Source organism: Entelurus aequoreus, linkage group LG25 (assembly GCF_033978785.1).
Source record: "Entelurus aequoreus isolate RoL-2023_Sb linkage group LG25, RoL_Eaeq_v1.1, whole genome shotgun sequence".
Lineage (NCBI taxonomy): Eukaryota > Metazoa > Chordata > Actinopteri > Syngnathiformes > Syngnathidae > Entelurus > Entelurus aequoreus.
In genome coordinates, this window is record NC_084755.1 from 19,159,501 (window position 1) to 19,178,821 (window position 19,321).

Genomic DNA, 19,321 nt, shown 5'->3' on the forward strand with positions numbered 1-19,321 from the left:
ACTATCAAAATGACTGTCGCAGGCTGACACAAATCTTCGTTGACAGAAATGTTGAAATGTAATATTTATTCTTCACATTTTTACAACATTGGAAAACATTAGTAAAACGCAGACTTCTCAGGGGGTCAGACAACTCCTCTAAATGATTGATTGAGACTTTTATTAGTAGATTGCACAGTACAGTACATATTCCGTACAATTGACCACTAAATGGTAACACCCGAATAAGTTTTTCAACTTGTTTAAGTCGGGGTCCACGTTAATCAATACATGGTAATGGTAATCATGCAGACATGCCCGTGTTTCTCCTTCTTGTACATGTACAGGCGCTTTTGGAAATCACAAATCAATACCTTAAGAGAAGGCAACGGGCGATTGCAGCTATTATATATGGCTTAGAATGGCCAAAGGTATAGATGTGTGTGTCCAAGTTAAAAGGAAATGGCGGGCTGTCTAATGGATTTATTACAATCTTTGCAAGCGAGGTCACGTTCGCTGTGGTCTATAACGGCACACAAACCACTATCAGAAACGTAGGCAATATTACATACAGATAATATGTCATGAGAAATGCAGATATAAATACACAGAGGACATAGGAAATTAAATGAGCTCAAATATACCTACAATTGAGGCATAATGAAGCAATATGGGGACGGCGTGGCAAAGTTGGTAGAGTGGCCGTGTCAGCAATCGGAGGGTTGCTGGTTACTGGGGTTCAATCCCCACCTTCTACCATCCTAGTCACGTCCGTTGTGTCCTTGGCAAGACACTTCACCCTTGCTCCTGATGGGTGCTGGTTAGCGCCTTGCATGGCAGCTTCCGCCATCAGTGTGTGAATGTGTGTGTGAATGGGTGAATGTGGAAATACTGTCAAAGCGCTTTGAGTACCTTGAAGGTAGAAAAGCGCTATACAAGTATAACCCATTTATCATTTATGTACATAAAGCTATCCTAAATATCATGTTAGCATCGATTAGCTTGCAGTCATGCACTGACCAAATATGCTTGATAAGCACTCCACACAAGTCAATAACATCAACAAAGTTCACCATTGTGCATTCACGCACAGCATAAAACGTTTGGTGGACAAAATGAGACAAAATGAGTAGCATAAAATATGTCTTTCTCCGGCATCGAAGAAAGTTGTACTTGTAAACAAACTATGGTGAGTTCCAGGACCGCCAAAATTAGGACAAAATGGCGCTCGCCAAATACTCTGAGAATCATGTTTAATATAAACAGTGGGATTTCTAACATTTAGGGAGGTTTGTGTAATTTTGTCCTCCTACAGAAACCATATTAAAACAAAAATATATTTTTTACCCCCATCTTTTTCTAAAATCATACATTTTTGAAAAAGCTCCAGGGAGCCACGAGAGCAGCGCTAAAGAGCCACAGGTTGCAGACCCCCGGACTAAGGCTATGTAACCAGTTGAGGGCGGGCCAAATGCGAGAATGACATCAGGCCTACAAGTTGCATTCAAAACTAAGAAGCAATTAACATTTTGTAGCAGAGTTCTAAGAACAGCAGAGTACTTCTGTCATGTAGAGGATCTTTGACCAGAGTAAACATAGTAAAAATGATTTGTAGCAGGGCTGCAACTAACTAACTGTTTTGATAGTCAACTAGTCGTAAACTATCTTATGACGTGTACATATGTTGTATGCAGTGGCTCCAATTTCAGATGAATTTAAATTCAACAATTTTTAAATAAGAAAAATGTGATAAAAACAATATAATGTACTACAAACAACTACAGCAGTTTTATGAAGCAATGTAATAATAACGTACAACATTTACTTTGGAGAATGGACTTCCTTCTAGCTCCTTCATCAAACACACCATTAGCAGCTTCTCCATATTTAAATGTCCCCTGTTAAGTAAAAATTTGAACATACATGGCTGGCATTAGACTTGTTCTGCTTCAGTATGGTGCAGACCAACAGTGAAATGCTCAAATTGCTGTGCCGAGTTGATTTTTTTTTTTTAACCGTACTTTCCGAACCATAGGGCGCACTGCAGAGGAATGGTCTATTTTCGATCTTTTTTATATTAAAAGGTGCACCGGATTATAGTGCACATTAAAAGGAGTCATATTATAATTTTTTTGCTTAATTGAAAACACTTCCTTGTAGTCTACAAAACATGTAATGGTGGTTCTTTGGTCAAAATTTTGCATAGATTAAGTTTTACAGACCATTTTCAAGCCTCTTTCTGACAGTCGCTTCCGGATTAACCGTTTTGTGGGCGGTCTTAATTACGTGGCTCACCTTCGGCAGTGTCTTCTCCCAGTCATCTTTGTTGTAGCGGTGTAGCGTGCAAGGACGGGAGTGGAAGAAGTTTCAAAAGATGGCGCTAACTGTTTTAATGACATTCAGACTTCACTTAAATCAATAACGGAGCAGCATCTCCTCATCTGGAAACAACAACAAGGACGGAAATGTGTCCCGTGAAAAAACGTCTGACCGTAACTCTCTAATAACTAAAGTTCCTTGGGTGAATAATGTAAACTCACTACACCCGTATGTTTTACCGCTTTCATGGCGAGTTTACTGACAGATATAAGTAAGAACTTTACACTACTTTATATTAGAAATGGCAGCAGCGGAGGATGAATGTCCCATAACAAGAAGATATAGAAAAAGAAGAAGCTTATCGACTACGTTGTCGGTCCGGACTACAAAAGGTGGACGCGCGCAATTTTTCAGGACTCATGCATATCCCAAATACAGATCAGCAGGTACCAGAAGGTAAGAAAAGTTGCTTTTGAATAATATTGCAAAATAAAACAACAAATATAGCTTACCTTATACACACACCATAATACTTGTGTGTTTAATGCGCCGACAATCCATCAAGCGGAGCGGCTGCATAGCTTACCAAAGTCGTATTAAAACATTGATAGATTTGAGCACTGTTTAATGTTCTATAATTTTCAATGGAACATATTGATGTTGGTGTTTATGGTCATATTGCCATCATGTTGCAGTCTACACGTATCTCTTACGTTTGACTGCCATCTACTGGTCACACTTATTACACCATGTACCAAATAAAATTGCTTAGAGGTCGGTGAGCAAAACAAGAATTATTCCGTTTATTACAAAAAAAAAAAAAAAAAGATTTTAAGTGCGCCTTATAGTCCGGAAAATACGGTAATTTAATTCATATCAACTTCTTCCCAGCACTGTTCTTCATACTCCTTTCTTCCATCCCATGGTTGGAATGTCGATCTCTAGCTGTAAGCCAATGCTAGCGAGTAAGACCTGGGACATCATGTATTTAAGACTTACTAAAAACGGTGTACGTTCAAATCCAGAAAATGTTGTACGCACAACAAAATTCAGATGTATTACTAAAGTGTGCGCACGCATTAACCCAGGCACATTTATTTTCTTACCAATCAACGTGGAATTGAGCGCATATGTTGGAGTGGCTGGCCACTCCCTTGTCCACGCCACCATTTAAAACACGCAAATCATATTTAAAATTAGCCATGTGCCTGAGATCCCAAACTGCACTGCATAGAAAACATAAAAATAATGAGCAAGACGGCGAAAATGAAGGAATTCACAGACAAAGGAGTAGGAGGTGCTTTTTGCTAAATATACTTTTTGGCAAGCTGTCCTCTGACGTTTACAGCTAACAAAAGAGGGTTGAATGGGAAAAGTGTGCAAAGTTGTCACTGCTGTGGAGTCAGTACGTCACACAGGAACAAATAAGTGGTACTACATCAGGAAATGGGGTGAAGAATAAGATGGATGGGCAAAGTAGTGCCACCCTGTTTGAAATAAGTAGCTGCAATGATGTATAAAACTTTAAGAGGTGGGAGCACATGTGGGTGACTCGGATTACCCCCAAGTTAAAAATAATTTATGTAACGTACAACACAATGTGTTCATAGGGTAGCCTGCTCACAGCCAGATTAGAGTTTAATGTGAAAATGATGTTATATTTTGAATTTAAACATGCCATCTTATCAAAAGGGATAAAGATTGACTCCTGTTTGATTACTCAATTTATAACAACACAGGAGAGCTACTTGCAGTAGCAGCCATGTGACAAAGTCGGGACATTGCTCCGTGTCCGGTGCCATTAATGTGCCACAACCACCGGCTGGCCAAGCTGTGCTGGAGTCAAAGGAACACATTGTGACAGCAATAGTTGGCAAAATCATTGCATAGATAAAAAAAAATAGACATCCTCACAAATATGAATATGAAGGATTAAAATGCATTTGCGAAAAACTTACATTTTGTGTCCTTGCCTCAATCTTTTACATTGTTGAAATCTAATGTTGGTAAAGGCCGAATGACCAACTCTGTATGTTGCCAAACTATCCACGGTATGTTGAAGTTGGCATGAGGTACCGCACATTTCCACATCACTCTTGATACATCTCAACTTTTCCGCGAAAAAGTGCATACGCCTGAGGCCCCGAATGTTTTTGCCGGATTTTACGAGGTTCATTATGACATTCTCTATGCCAACTAACGGGACAGGATATACTTTTATTTATCCCACAATGGGGACAATACATTGTTGCAGTGAAGGTTTTTGCATACAGGAGCAGTCAAACATAATGAAAAACCCAAACAATTATAATAAATACTACATAGTGGCATATTGCTCACTAATATGTATACATAAAAGATAAAATAAAACAAAAAATACCAACATCCGTATTGCACACCATGATAGGGATACTTGTGACTCAAATATTTGCTTGCATCTTAAAGCATAACAATTAGATGAGACTGTTCGTACCTCAAAACACTATTTTTTTCCCCAACTGACTGGTATACTCAGTAGAAAAAAACTATTTAGTTTAGATAATAATGAGTCATGTATTGTAATATGGGATCCATTGAATAATTTGTTTTAACTATTAAATGAACCTAAAATATGACTTATTTTATCTTTGTGGAAAATATTGGACACACTGTTGTCAAACTTGAGATGTGATGCAAGTGTAAGCCACTGTGACACTATTGTTCATTTTTTTAAATGTTTTTTACATTTTTATACTGTAAATGGCTGTGATGATAATGTCAGAGGGATTTCTAATCACTGCTATGTTGGAATTCTTATTAATATTAATACTGTTATTATTCATTTTTGTTTGACTACTTTTGGATTGTTTTGTGTCATGTTTGTGTCTTCTTAATTGCTCTGTTGATTGCTATTTTGAATGTTGCTGGGCCGTGTTTGATTTTGGAATTGTATTATGGTATTATTGTGTATTGTTTTGTTGGATTGATTAACAAAAAAATAAAAAAATAAAAAGCACTCTTAAGTTGGGGCACTCATAAGTCAAGGTCCCACTGTATTCGTAGGTATATGTGCGAACAAAAAAAGACTACTTTATTCAGAAATACTGTATGAACTATGCAGCTCATAAAAATAATATAACTCTTATAAAAATAACTTATTAAACTTTTGAGCATTTTTAAAGCAAGGACAGGCAGAGTGCCGAATAAAAACAAAGTATCATTTGTTTACGTTAACTAAAGACAGCCGATATAGCCGCAATGAAAATAAAACAGAATAAAAGAACATGTGATAATGACTGTTTATAAAGATGCACACATGTATATAGACAAAGTTTAGCTGGCGGACTTTGCTTTTATTTTGTCAAAGTAGTATATATATATATATATATATATATATATAATAATTTTGAGGCAATTTTGCAGCCGTTTTTGATTCACTCCGCCGCTATATTCACACAGTATTTAGGGACCAGTGGCCCTCTAACACGCTATAGACGTCATATATACGTCAGAAAACACACAACGACCAAAAATAAACGTCTTACCCTCATTTTGCCAAAATTCTCATTGGCCAAGTAAGTCTACTACCTCCAATGTATTTGTACCGTATTTTTTTGGACTATAAGGCGCACTTTAAAATCCTTTCATTTTCTCAAAACTCGATGGTGCCTAATGTACGGAATCATTTTGGTTGTGCTTACAGACCTCAAAGCTATTTTATTTGGTACATGGTGAAATGATAAGTGTGACCAGTAAATGGCAGTCAAACATAAGAGATAAGTGTAGACTGCAATATGATGGCAGTCACACAAGAGATACGTGTAGACTGCAATATAATGGCAGTCACACAAACGATACGTGTAGACTGCAATATGATGGCAGTCACACAAGAGATACGTGTAGACTGCAATATGATCGCAGTCACACAAGAGATACGTGTAGACTGCAATATGATGGCAGTCACACATAAGAGATACGTGCAGACTGCCTTCTGCCCGATTGTAGCTGAGATAGGCTCCAGCGCCCCCCGCGACCCCGAAGGCAATAAGCGGTAGAAAACGGATGGATGGATTATTATTGTCTTGTAAGCGAACTGTGGTGCTGAATTTCCCCAGGGATCAATAAAGTACTTTCTATTCTATTCAATATGATGGCAGTCACACAAGAGATACGTGTAGACTGCAATATGAATCAAGTAAACACCAACATTTTATGTGTTCCATTAAAAATAAAGAACTTTACACACAGCACTCAAAAATCGATCAAAATGTTTTAGTACGACTTTGGTAAGCTACGAAGCCGCACCGTTCGGATTGTACTGTGCTTCAACATACGAGTATTATTATGGTGTGTGTATAAGGTAAGACATTATCTGGCGTTTTGTTTTACATTATGCAAAAGCAACTTTTCTTACCTTCTGGTACCTGCTGATCTGTATTTGGGATCTGCATAAATCCTGAAAATCTGCGCGCTTCCGCCTTTGTAGTCCCATCCTTGCACGCTACAACAAAGATGACGGAGAAAAGACGCTGCCGAAGGTGTGCCACGAAAATAAGACCACCCACAAAACGGCGCATTCGGAAGAGACTGTCAGAAAGATGATCTGTAAAACAATCTAACATTTACACCATCACATGTCATTTAGACCACAAGGAAGTGTTTTAAATGTAGAAACTTTTTTTTTATAATTATGACCCCCTTTAATGCGCCTTACAATCCAGTGCATCCTATGGTCCATAAAATCTGGTATATCCTTGACTAGAATTAAAGACAACCCCTCTAAGATTGTGTGTTGTGCTTAGGGCTCACCAGCTCCCGACACTGCCATGTTGCCATGTTGTGAAGTGCTCCACACTGTGGTGAGATGACTCTTTAAAGCAGACTGTACCAGTGTGTGGAGTGCCCCAAGCGACGCTTCGTAAACACGGCAAAGTTGTCGTCCTCTGGGGGATTATCTGTTGACTGATGATGCTCTGCTGTACCGAGAAGTATTTTGGCTGATGAAAAGCGTATGGTTTGGTTCCGTAATCTGACAGCTGGAACGGATGCAAGAGGAGAAAAAAAAAATCTGTTTAATAACATGTCCTTGCACTTGGTTGTTTATCTACAAAGGAGTTTAATGAATACAATTAGATACTTTGAATGTGTCATTAATCAGAATGTAAAGTGCACAGCGCCAATGTTAGGCTGGTAATGTTATACTGGTGGACAAAGTCACAGGTCAGGAAGATATGCAAATGTATGTTTATTATTAATCATCAAATGTGTTATTTGACAAAAAACATATCGTTAAAGTTTTCAGCCAATTCGCCCAGCCCTGCTCAGTTTTTGAACAAAACATGCATCAAATTAAATCTAGGTTTGATTGAAAAGTATAAAAATGGAAGCTTAAATTGTCTGTGCTATACTTTATTGTATATATGCATAGCGTTTAACAAGAGTTTTAGAGCGAAGTGTATTTAACTGCCTTTAATTGGGTTGCAAAATTTCCTCACTGTATAAACATTTTAGTGTTTTAAAGTAGACAATGTTAAGATTTGTTCAGGGACAAAAATAGACTTTTGGCTAATTCTGGTACATTTACAGCAATGTTAATTACTGTACACTGTCGCTGTTGAATACATCAATACTGTAAATGGGATAGGCTCCAGCACCCTCCGAAACTGCGAGAATGTCAAGCGGTAGAAAATGGATAGATAAAAATTGTTTCACATAATTATAATGGAGGGGTGGCCCTCAAAATAAAATTCTGCTTAGGGTCCTTATTTAGCCAGGAAATAATTGAACCAAAATATGTCTTAAAAATGTGGATACAGTCCCGACAGATAAACATTGAAAAATGTGTATTTCGTATTATTAAATGGACATTTTTAATATGTTATATCAAGAATATTTCTCTAATACAATTTATAAGAAAGATGACATTATATAAATAGAATATAGATCAATATTATATGTATATAATAAGTATAAGTAAGCGCACCATCTCTATTTAAATGCGTTCCCCTCCAAGGTTTCTCATTGTCATCCCATTGGGTTGCGTTTTCTCCTTGCCCTGATGTGGGATCTGAGCCGAGGATGTCGTTGTGGCTTGTGCAGCCCTTTGAGACACTCGTGATTTAGGGCTATATAAGTAAACATTGATTGATTGAAATTAAATGCATGTAAATGAACTAGCTTATTAATTTACCATTTTAAATTAATTAAATCATTAACTTAAATTAATTGAATGGAACAAGCATGTTAAATGAACTGAACTCAATCCAGTCAACAATTAGAGTAATTAAAGGGAATAAAGAAACTACAAGAATGGCTACGAGCTTGTAGATCGTCTTTTCTCAAAGCCTTTTAAACTGTTAACATTCTAAATTCAAGCTTAACTTTTAGCAAGAGTTAAACATGAATTCATCCTTTAACTTTGCATTAATCTTTTGTACTCTTAACATTAAACCATAAGCTTTGACTTTAAACATTTTAACTTTAACCATTTGCCAGTTTACCTTAAGCTTTAAACCAACTTAAACTTGCTTTAAACTGGTCAAACACAGTATGCAATCAATGCTCAAACTGAAATGCAGTGGTTCCCACTTGAACCCAGCAGTTCAAACAAACAAATTAAGATAGTTTAGTAAGCAAATCAAGAAGCTTGCAGGTACAAGTTAAGCATATCTAAGTAAGCATTTCGATGGTCATGAAATGAACAAGCATAGTCACCGACCATTGGTGTGTTTGGAGAAACTTGTAGAGTAGATCTTGCAGTTGTGGCTGCTTGCTGTTCTTCCTTGCACACAGCTTGTTTGGTGAATGAGTCTGACTGAACCTCCATTCCTTTTCAGGTGCCTTCAATCAGTAATTTGGTGGCCATTTTCCCTTGGCATTCTGGGAATTGTAGTTCTCAATGGTTTTGACCATGTAGTTTTCCACCATGTAGGGCATGGATTGACACTTCTGAGTTTTTAACTCCACAAAAATAGATTTATTTGTAACCTGTATTAAATTGTTTTCCTATTTCATAACAAACAATATCTTGCGAGAATCGATTTGAATAGAGAATGGTTTTTGAATGAAGAATCGATTCTGAATCAAATCGTCATCTCAGTATTCAGAATCGGATTGTAAGTTGTTGTAAGATTTCCATCCCTAATGTTTTTTTTAATCATCATTTTTCCGTCATTTATTTATTTCTCTAATTAACGACATTCATTAATTAGTGTTTATTCCTAAAAAAAATAAGAAAAAGATTTGTGAAACCATTGCAACAAAACAATGCAGATACAGAAATGGTTTTATGGAAAGCTGCCATCTGCAGGATTGGAGTGGAAGGTCCATTTTACGAACATGGTTGGTTATCACTGCTCTTACTGAAGGACTATCTGGCATTATTGTTGAAACACTTGAATGGATGTAAAAAGCAAGCATTTTAACACTGATGCTGAGGGATAATCCCTCTGGTTACTAGGCCATAAGGCTTACTGACACAATGGGAGATCTCCGTCAGATGGCGTTTATGAATCACTGTCATCTTGACTATACACATCTGGCCACATGCATGTCAGCGGTACTTACTCGGGTGCGGGTCCCCACCAGATGAGAAAATAAATGACATACATTTTAGGGCTGGGCGATATATCGAGTTTGTAAGATATATAGATATATTTTTAAACAAGATATGAATTAGGAAATATCGTAATATCGATATAATCTATTTCACGTTAAAATTACCAAACGCCGCTTATTTGTTGAGTTCCTTGTTCTCTCCATGGGCTACTTAACCCCTCCCCTTCCTCCTTCCAAGATGTGCTTGCACGTATAAGAACATCCATGACTGGTTGGTTGTTTACTATGATGAGTCACGAATGGTTGAGATTAGTCCAATCAGAGGCAAGATAGGGCGGGTCATCTAACCAGGAAGGGAAATCACAAAGTGCCTGCCTGAAAATGGAAATCATGAATACCTTAAGAGAAAGCGATTGCAGCTATTTGGGATACAACACTTCTCAGACGGCAGGAGAACTTTCGGATGTCCAGGTCAGCTGTGATTCTACTTACCGAAAAACTTTGTCCATTTGTCGAAGGAGAGTCAACGAGAATGGGGGCTCCCGTGGATGTGATAAAAAAAGTAGCGTGTGCTTTGTATTACCTGGCCGTCGACTACGGAAAACGGCAAATGCTTTTGGACTGGCAAAGCAGACTGTATCAGTTATTGTCCGCCATGTATGTCGCGGACTCAACGTCTAGGTCCAGAGTAAATAAAGTCACCAAAAACGAATGGACAATAAGGGTGAAGGCAAAAGAGTGAGGAGTGTCCTGACCAGATATCTACATCCCTAGTTTGATTGTTGTAAAATGTTCTTTGTCACATTCTTTACATGTCCATTAAATATTTGATTAATGTATGATGGCTCAGGTGTGAGTCACTACAATAAATGATAAACTTGTATAGCGCTTTTCTACCTTCAAGGTACTCAAAGCGCTTTGACAGTATTTCCACATTTACCCATTCACACACACATTCACACACTGATGGCGGGAGCTGCCATGCAAGGCGCTAACCAGCAGCCATCAGAGGCAAAGGGTGAAGTGTCTTGCCCAAGGACACAACGGACGTGACTAGGAAGGTAGAAGGTGGGAATTGAACCCCAGTAACCAGCAACACTCCGATTGCTGGCACAGCCACTCTACCAACTTCGCCACGCCATCCCTACAATAGGGCCCCACAGCACACTGGATTCCAGTTAATTGAAATACCACAACACTGGATATTGTTCAGATAAGTTCAATTTAAGAACTTACACACAAAGCAACACTGGAGTTGACTATGACGTGCGCATTTTCCGTGCATGCGTACTAGGTCGCGTTGCGCCGGCGGATGGAAAGGGGAGGCGGTCTTAAACAACCATTGTGTGTATGTGGACAACGATAAGGTTCGGTGGGATTTACCCTGGATGAAGTTAAAGTTAAAGTACCAATGATAGTCACACACACACTAGGTGTGGTGAAATTATCCTCCGCATTTGACCCATCACCCTTGATCAACCCCTGGGAGGTGAGGGGAGCAGTGAGCAGCAGCCTGGGAATCAAATTTGGTGATTTAACCCCCAATTCCAAGCCTTGATGCTGAGTGCCAAGCAGGGAGATAATGGGTCCCATTTTTATAGTCTTTGGTATGACTCGGCCGGGGTTTGAACACAGGACCTACCGATCTCGGGCGGACACTCTAACCACTAGGCCACTGAGCAGTTTAACCTTAACCTGCTCTAACCTTAGCCGGCTTAGTGTCGAAGGGGCCTGAGCATGCACGGTTTTTGCTTGGTGATGAGAAAGAATTTGCCATCAATCTCACGTGGGGATCGGCGCCTATGGCGGGAGTCCTAATACCGGAAATATAGTATTTGTGATCGATAACACTTTCGGCGAATCAAAATGTAAGAAATTGAACCGGAAAGTGCATTACTTTGAAGTCGACCAATAATGAATAATAATTAATAATTGGACCCGGCAAATATAAACAAAACATAACACAGGCGAAAAGCAATTACCGTATTTTTCGGGGTATAAATCGCTCCGGAGTATAAGTCGCACCGGCCGAAAATGCATAATAAAGAAGGGAAAAAACATATATAAGTCGCACTGGAGTATAAGTCGCATTTTTGGGGGAAATTTATTTGATAAAACCCAACACCAAGAATAGACATTTGAAAGGCAATTTAAAATAAATAAAGAATAGTGAACAACAGGCTGAATAAGTGTACGTTATATGAGGCATAAATAACCAACTGAGAACGTGCCTGGTATGTTAACGTAACATATTATGGTAAGAGTCATTCAAATAACTATAACATATAGAACATGCTATACGTTTACCAAACAATCTGTCACTCCTAATCGCTAAATCCCATGAAATCTTATACGTCTAGTCTCTTACGTGAATGAGCTAAATAATATTATTTGATATTTTACGGTAATGTGTTAATCATTTCACACATAAGTCGCTCCTGAGTATAAGTCGCACACCCGGCCAAACTATGAAAAAAAATGCGACTTATAGTCCGAAAAATACGGTAAGCGATAAAAAAACAAGCAAAAACCGGGCGGTAAAAAAAAAAAAAAATCCAGAAATTTGCGTCCTGATTTCTATGCGTAAAAAGACGCAAAAAGTGCTTTAATGGCAACACTGAGCCTAACATTACTGTCCGCGTGTTGTTTGTAAACAATATTCCATAAACATTCCATCCCCGCCCTCCTCCATCTTGACATTCTCCCTCCCTCCTCGCCTCCTCTCCGCCTGGAATTCCTCGGTGTCTGAACGCGCTGGCGTGAGGCCATCGGGTGCTCGCTGAGAAGCTTCCTGTTGCTCCGCCACTCGCCTCCTTTTTGCTGTTTTTTTAATCTCTCTTTGATCCTTTCTTCTGTTTCCCAGACTCCCTTCGCTATGCACTCTCACATGAATTTGTATTAATGTATTTCTTTTCAAGAAGTTGCATGTGTTTGTGTTGAAACCGTCTCGACACAACCCACAGCAACCTACTGGCTCTGTATATGTGTCCAATTAACAAACTGTGCGTGGAAAGCATACATCTAAATCAAATACTGTTAATTTGTCAATTAAGTGGCATAACGGGAAAAGGAAACGGCTCACTAAAAGTGGAAAACAGCAAAAAAAAAAAGAAAGAAAAAAGAATAAACATTCTGCAGAAATAGAGGCCTTCAGCACGAGGAGTGGAAACTGAGGTTTCCTGTCAAAATGCTTAGTGAATAAGGAAAAAAATAGTTTGTGTGGGTGGATGATGTATGCAGGCACTGTGCTTCTGGTGTTAATAGACCTGCAGTGATGAATGACTTGCATATTAGAAACATTTTTAAAAGAATTTAAATCATCCTCAAAGTCTAAGCCAAAAGTCTTATGTTGGCTTGCACACGCGCAGAGGCATGCATGCTGCACACGTGCCATATACCGTATTTTCCGGACCATAGGGCGCACCGGATTATAAGACGCACTGCCGATGAATGGTCTATTTTTGATCATTTTTCATATAAAAGGCGCATTAAAGGAGTCATATTATTATTATTTTTTTCTAAATGTAAAACACTTCCTTGTGGTCTACATAACATGTAATGGTGGTTCTTTGGTCAAAATGTTGCATAGATGATGTTTTACGGATTATCTTCAAGCCGCTTTCTGACAGTCGCTTCCGGATGCGCCGTTTTGTGGGCGGTTTTATTTACGTGGCTCACCTTTGGCAGCGTCGTCTCCCCGTCATCTTTGTTGTAGCGGTGTAGCGTGCAAGGACGGGAGTGGAAGAAGTGCCAAAAGACGGAGTTAACTGTTTTAATGACATTCAGACTTTACTTCAATCAATAACGGAGCAGCATCTCCTCATCCGGAAACAACTACACCGAAAAAAACGTCCGAACGGAACTTTAATAACTAAAGTTCCTTTGGTGAATAATGTCAACTCACTACACCGGTATGTTTTAGTGCTTTCAAGGCGAATTTACCGACAGATATAAGTAAGAACTTTACACTTCTTTATATTAGAAATGGCAACACCAGAGGATGAATGTCCCATAAGAAGATAGAGAGAAAAAAAAAAGTTTATCGACTTTTTCCGGACTTATGCAGATCCCAAATACAGATCAGCAGGTACCAGAAGGTGAGAAAAGTTGCTTTTGCATAATATTACGAAACAAAACGCCGGATAATGTCTTACCTTATACACACACCATAATAATACTTGTATGTTTAATGTGCCGACAATCCATCAAGCGGTGCGGCTTCATAGCTTACCAAAGTCGTACTAAAACATTTTGATAGATTTTTGAGCGCCGTGTGTAATGTTCTATATTTTCAATGGAACATTTAAAATGTTTGCTGTTGCTTACTTGAGTCATATTGCCATCATAGTGCAGCCTACACTTATCTCTTATGTTTGACTGCCACCTGGTCACAATTATCATTACACCATGTACCAAATAAAATAGCTTTGAGGTGAGTAAGCTCAACCAAACTTGTTCCTTACATTAGACGCACCGGGTTATAAGGCGCACTGTCGAGTTTTGAGGAAAAAAATGATTTTAAGTGCGCCTTATAGTCAGAAAAATATGGTAAATAATGTTAGGGCTGGGCAATATGGCGAAAAACTTATTAAGATGTATACGTTTTTTATATTGGTCGACATTGATAATTATTGATATTTTTTATGACCTATATATTAAATGTCAACATTTTAATTTCAAATGTAACCTTCCCCTGATTATAATCCCTTTAGCTACTGAGGCAGAAAGTACAGGAAACAGGACCATGGCAAACACTCAATGTAAACACAATTCTAAAATCACACTGAACACTTAACAATAACCACTTAAAATGAAAGGGCGAAAATCAGGAACATGTAAGAAATGCATCATAAAATAGTGCAAAGTGTGAAGATGTAAACATAGAGAAACTTGATAAAAAACAATGTTTGCAGTTTACTGCCAGGAAATGACGTGATCTGTGTAACGTTTAATTCATCTGGTATTGTTATGCAGTAATTATGATTTAAATTGGCCTACGATCGAACCAAATTATTATTTTAAAGTTGCACATTTAATATATTGTATTATTTATTTTATTTATATAGTCCTGTACTTTAGTTCCTACCTGTTGTTTCCATACATCCGAATAAGAAAATATGCCCTGCCAAGGACTATGGTCCGTTTGAAAAAAATCCCAAAAACTGCCATACTGTTGAGGTGACTTTTCCTCTTTTATCTACAAAACCCAAAACCAGTGAAGTTGGCACGTTGTGTAAATGGTAAATAAAAACAGAATACAATTATTTGCAAATCCTTTTCAACCTATATTCAATTGAATAGACTGCAAAGACAAGATACTTAACGTTCAAACTGGAAAACTTTGTTATTTTTTGCAAATATTAGCTCATTTGGAATTTGATGCCTGCAACATGTTTCAAAAAAGCTGGCACAAGTGGCAAAAAAGACTGAGAAAGTTGAGGAATGTTCATCAAACACTTATGTGGAACATCCCACAGGTGAACAGGCTAATTGGGAACAGGTGGGTGCCATGATTGGGTATATAAGCAGCTTCCATGAAATGCTCAGTCATTCACAAACAAGGACGGGGCGAGGGTCACCACTTTGTCAACAAATGCGTGAGCAAATTGTCCAACAGTTTAAGAACAACATTTCTCAAAGAGCTATTGCAAGGAATTTAGGGATTTCACCATCTACGGTCCGTAATATCATCAAAAGGTTTAGAGAATCTGGAGAAATCACTGCATGACATTCGATCCCTCAGGCGGTATTGCATCAACAAGCGACATCAGTGTGTGAAGGATATCCCCACATGGGCTCAGGAACACCTCAGAAAACCACTGTCAGTAACTAAAGTCTGTCGCTACATCTGTAAGTGCAAGTTAAAACAATACAATACATTATATTACTTTAATTTGTTTTCACATAAAGAACCCTTATTTAGAAGGTGTGGCATCGACACCACCAATTTATGGATCGGTTATCCTTTTACATGTCATGTACTGGCTGCAACAATGCTGACACATCAACAGTTGTTACATTATCCTCTCTCTAGACTCTCATTAATTTACTTGTTGATTTCATAATAATAATAATAGATTTTATTTGTAAAAAGCACTTTACATTGAGTAAACAACCTCAAAGTGCTACAGTGTATTAAAAAAAATTAAAAATATAATAAAAAAACAAACAAAACTAGAACAGCCTAATAGCTAGAACTAGTATGCATATATCTAAAAAAAAGTTGTTTTTTTTAAAAAGAAGGGTTTTTAAGCCTTTTTTAAAAGCATCCACAGTCTGTGGTGCCCTCAGGTGGTCAGGGAGAGCGTTCCTCAGAATGGGAGCGGCGGAGCAGAAAGCCCGGTCTCCCATTGTTTGTATCTTTGTCCTCAGAGGTTGGAGGAGGTTAGCCTGTCCGGAGTGGAGGTGTTGTGTGGAGGATTTGGGGGTGAGTAGTTATTTGAGGTAGAGGGGGTATTTCCATGGAGGCACTGGTGGGTTAGTAGGGAGACTTTGTATTCAATCCTGAGTGGAACAGGAAGCCAGTGAAGGGATTTGAGAATTTGTGTGATATGGTCATATTTCCGCACTCTCATCAGGATCCTAGCAGCACTATTCTGTATGTATTGCAGCTTCTGGATGTTCTTGCTGGGGATCCCAACAAGAAGTGCGTTGCAGCAGTCTAGCCTACTTTTTGCTTCCATCTACACTTCGAAAAGTTAACTAAGCACTTATTTCTTGGTGTTGTTTCAAGCTAGCCTAGCGGTCAGCTTAGCTATGAGCATGCCTGCTCCTTGCTTGCTCTCTGGGTGTCATGTTTAGTCTGGCCCTACAGTAATAATGTTACTTCAGAAACTAGAAAATGCAGTTTGCCGAAATGGTGATTATTATTTATGTAGGAGAGTGGCTGCATACTGCGTATGGAGGCACATAATTAGCTGCTGGCCGCTTGGCAGCCAGGGGACCAAAAATATTTAGTGTCAATCAGACACAATGTTGATCGGGACATCCCTAAAATTAATGCAAGTACTCCCCTGTCAGTTAAGTTTCACCTTGTATAATAGAAATAGATAAAACTCAAAATCAGCCACACAGTCAAGAAAGTTGCACTAATGCAACGTTTTATAAAAAGAACCGCGTGAGTGTAAGGGGGAATCAAACCCAATTGCCTTGGGTGAGAGCACCCTTAGGCCCCGTTTACCTAACCTTATCCTTGTCCACACACACACACAATGGTCGTTTAAGACCCCCTCTCCCCCTCCGACCTAGTATGCATGCGCTGAAAATGCGCACGTCATAGTCACCTCCAGTGTTGCTTTGTGTGCAAGTTCTTAAATTTAACATATCTGAACAATAACCAGTGTTGTGGTATTTCAATTAACTGGAATCCAGTGTGCTTTCGGGGCCTATTGTAGGCCCTCTTTTGCCTTCACCTTCATCGTCCATTCATTTTTGGTGACTTTATATACTCTGGACCTAGACTTTGAGTCCGCGACATACATGGCGGACAAAAACTGATACAGTCTGCTTTGCCAGTCGGCCAGGTAATACAAAGCACACGCTATTTTTTTTAATCACATCCACGGGAGACCGCATTTTCATTGACTCTCCTTCGACAAATGGACGAAGTTTTTCGGTAAGTACAATCACAGCTGACCTGGACATTCGAAAGTTCTCTTGCCGTCTTAGATGTGTTGTATCCCAAATAGCTGCAATCGCTTTCTCTTAAGGTATTCATGTGTGATTTCCACAAGCGTCTGTACATGTAGAAGAATGAGAAACACGGGCATGTCTGGATGACTAGCCTCCATAGTTCCAGTGTTATGAAGCTGGCTGTGGTGCGTTCTTTCTGACGTCACTTCCTGTGTGGGGCGCTGTATTTCTGACTTCACTTCCTCTCCGAACTCAGTTTGTAAACGATCAATGAGTCCATACAAAGCTAAGAGCCGGAGATTCCAGAAATACACGGCGCACTTACCCGTGTAAAAAATTATCCAAGGAGGGTTACCTTAAACAATGGTTTAGTGTGGCTGAAACGGGGCTTAGGCTAAATAATTATTCGTTTAAGGGGTTATCCGGCTTAGTGTAGACATAGCCTTAGAACATCTGATAAGTCCGTCCTTACATTGGACAAAGTTGGGTCTGATGCAAATTGTTCTATTGAGAGACAACACAGTCAGTGCAGTGGTTATGTTGTTCTGTCTCTGCATGTGCGTGAGAATGAAAGTCCTGGCGAGAGATGATTTACCTCCTTGAGACCACCTCCCAGGATCACAGCAGGGGGGGGATAGATAATGTTACAGCGAAGCTCAGCGGGGGCCACACACACTAACACACACATCTTACACCTGAAAGTTGTATCTTGATGCCTGTGGTTGCTTTGTGCACAGATCAGATCAGAAACCAGATCCTCTCCCAGTGCAGGTCTCATCCAGCTAATGATCAGTTGTTGGGCTGAGGGTCAAGGAGTCACCAGTGATCCATGGGAGTTTAGTCTCACAGGAGCACGAAGGTGCAGAAGCCCGCCGACCCCTCTGCTAGCTTGCCCTTTAATCACCCCACCTCTCTCACGCCTCTCACCTAACCTCTACTCACCCGAAAGACACTTCCTAACAAGCTGATGCAGGGCTTGGCCAGTGATGGCTTTTGCACGGGATCAGGTGGGCTTGTGGGCACGCACAAAACCTTCTCCTCGCCCTGGTGTATCCTCACTTTACCCCCTTCTTCATTGGCATCCCCTCTGTCCTTTCTCTAGCTGCTACAGCCTGTGTTTACTCTGCCTAAAAGCGCCAGGGCCTCGCTAAGGGGGACAATGCTGCCTTTCAGAGAGACTCTCGACCCCACGGCTGAGCACGGAAGTCTACATGGAGGGGGGGCAGACGGGGGACGGCCGACACCCCTTCCCCAAACTTCACAGCCTCCCGCCAACTAGACATGCACACACAACCGCAGAGCATCTTTCTTTTTTTCCCTATAACCCCCCCTAGTGAGCTCCAAACCAACATCCAATTGATGTGAGTCACTTCCCAAACACTCTTAATTTGAAAGAATGTCCGGTGGTGGCTGAGTCATCACCGGGATAACATTCAAACACAGTGAAGGCCCTCAAATGTTGAAACTTGTCTAAGGTTTTTTTGTCACCGATTCTGTTCATAACTTTTATGGACAGAATTTCTAGGCTCAGTCAGGGCGTTAAGGGAATGCGGTTTGGTGGCTGCAGGATTAGGTCTCTGCTTTTTGCTGGGATGAGAATCAGCACCTCCAACTCAGAGTCCATAGTTCTCGCCCGGAAAAGGGTGGAGTGCCATCTCCGAGTTGGGAAGGAGACCCTGCCCCAAGTGGAGGAGTTCAAGTACCTCGGAGTCTTGTTCACGAGTGAGGGAAGAGTGGATCGTGAGATCGACAGGCGGATCGGTGCGACGTCTTCAGTAATGCGGACACTGTATCGATCCATTGTGGTGAAGAAGGAGCTGATCTGTAAGGCAAAGCTCTCAATTTACCAGTCGAT

At 39.7% G+C, this 19,321-nt stretch overlaps 2 protein-coding genes across 7 annotated transcripts in view; one reads left to right on the top strand and one right to left on the bottom strand.

The window, feature by feature from the left end:
- Positions 1-9,102, bottom strand: part of tfap4 (transcription factor AP-4 (activating enhancer binding protein 4)) — a 77,790-nt gene extending 68,688 nt beyond the window's left edge. For 2 of the 5 annotated variants that reach the window (XM_062036926.1, XM_062036920.1), the window contains exons 1-2: positions 8,996-9,102; positions 7,087-7,313 (exon numbers count right to left, since the gene is read on the bottom strand). The gene's annotated coding sequence lies outside the window, so the exon portion shown is untranslated. Of the gene's footprint in view, positions 1-1,795; positions 1,878-7,086; positions 7,314-8,995 lie in introns of all 5 variants that reach the window. The other 3 variants (XM_062036924.1, XM_062036922.1, XM_062036923.1) reach the window with 3 other exon arrangements.
- The window catches only part of glis2b (GLIS family zinc finger 2b), a 78,172-nt gene that overhangs the window by 33,031 nt on the left and 25,820 nt on the right, over positions 1-19,321 (top strand). The window lies entirely within an intron of this gene.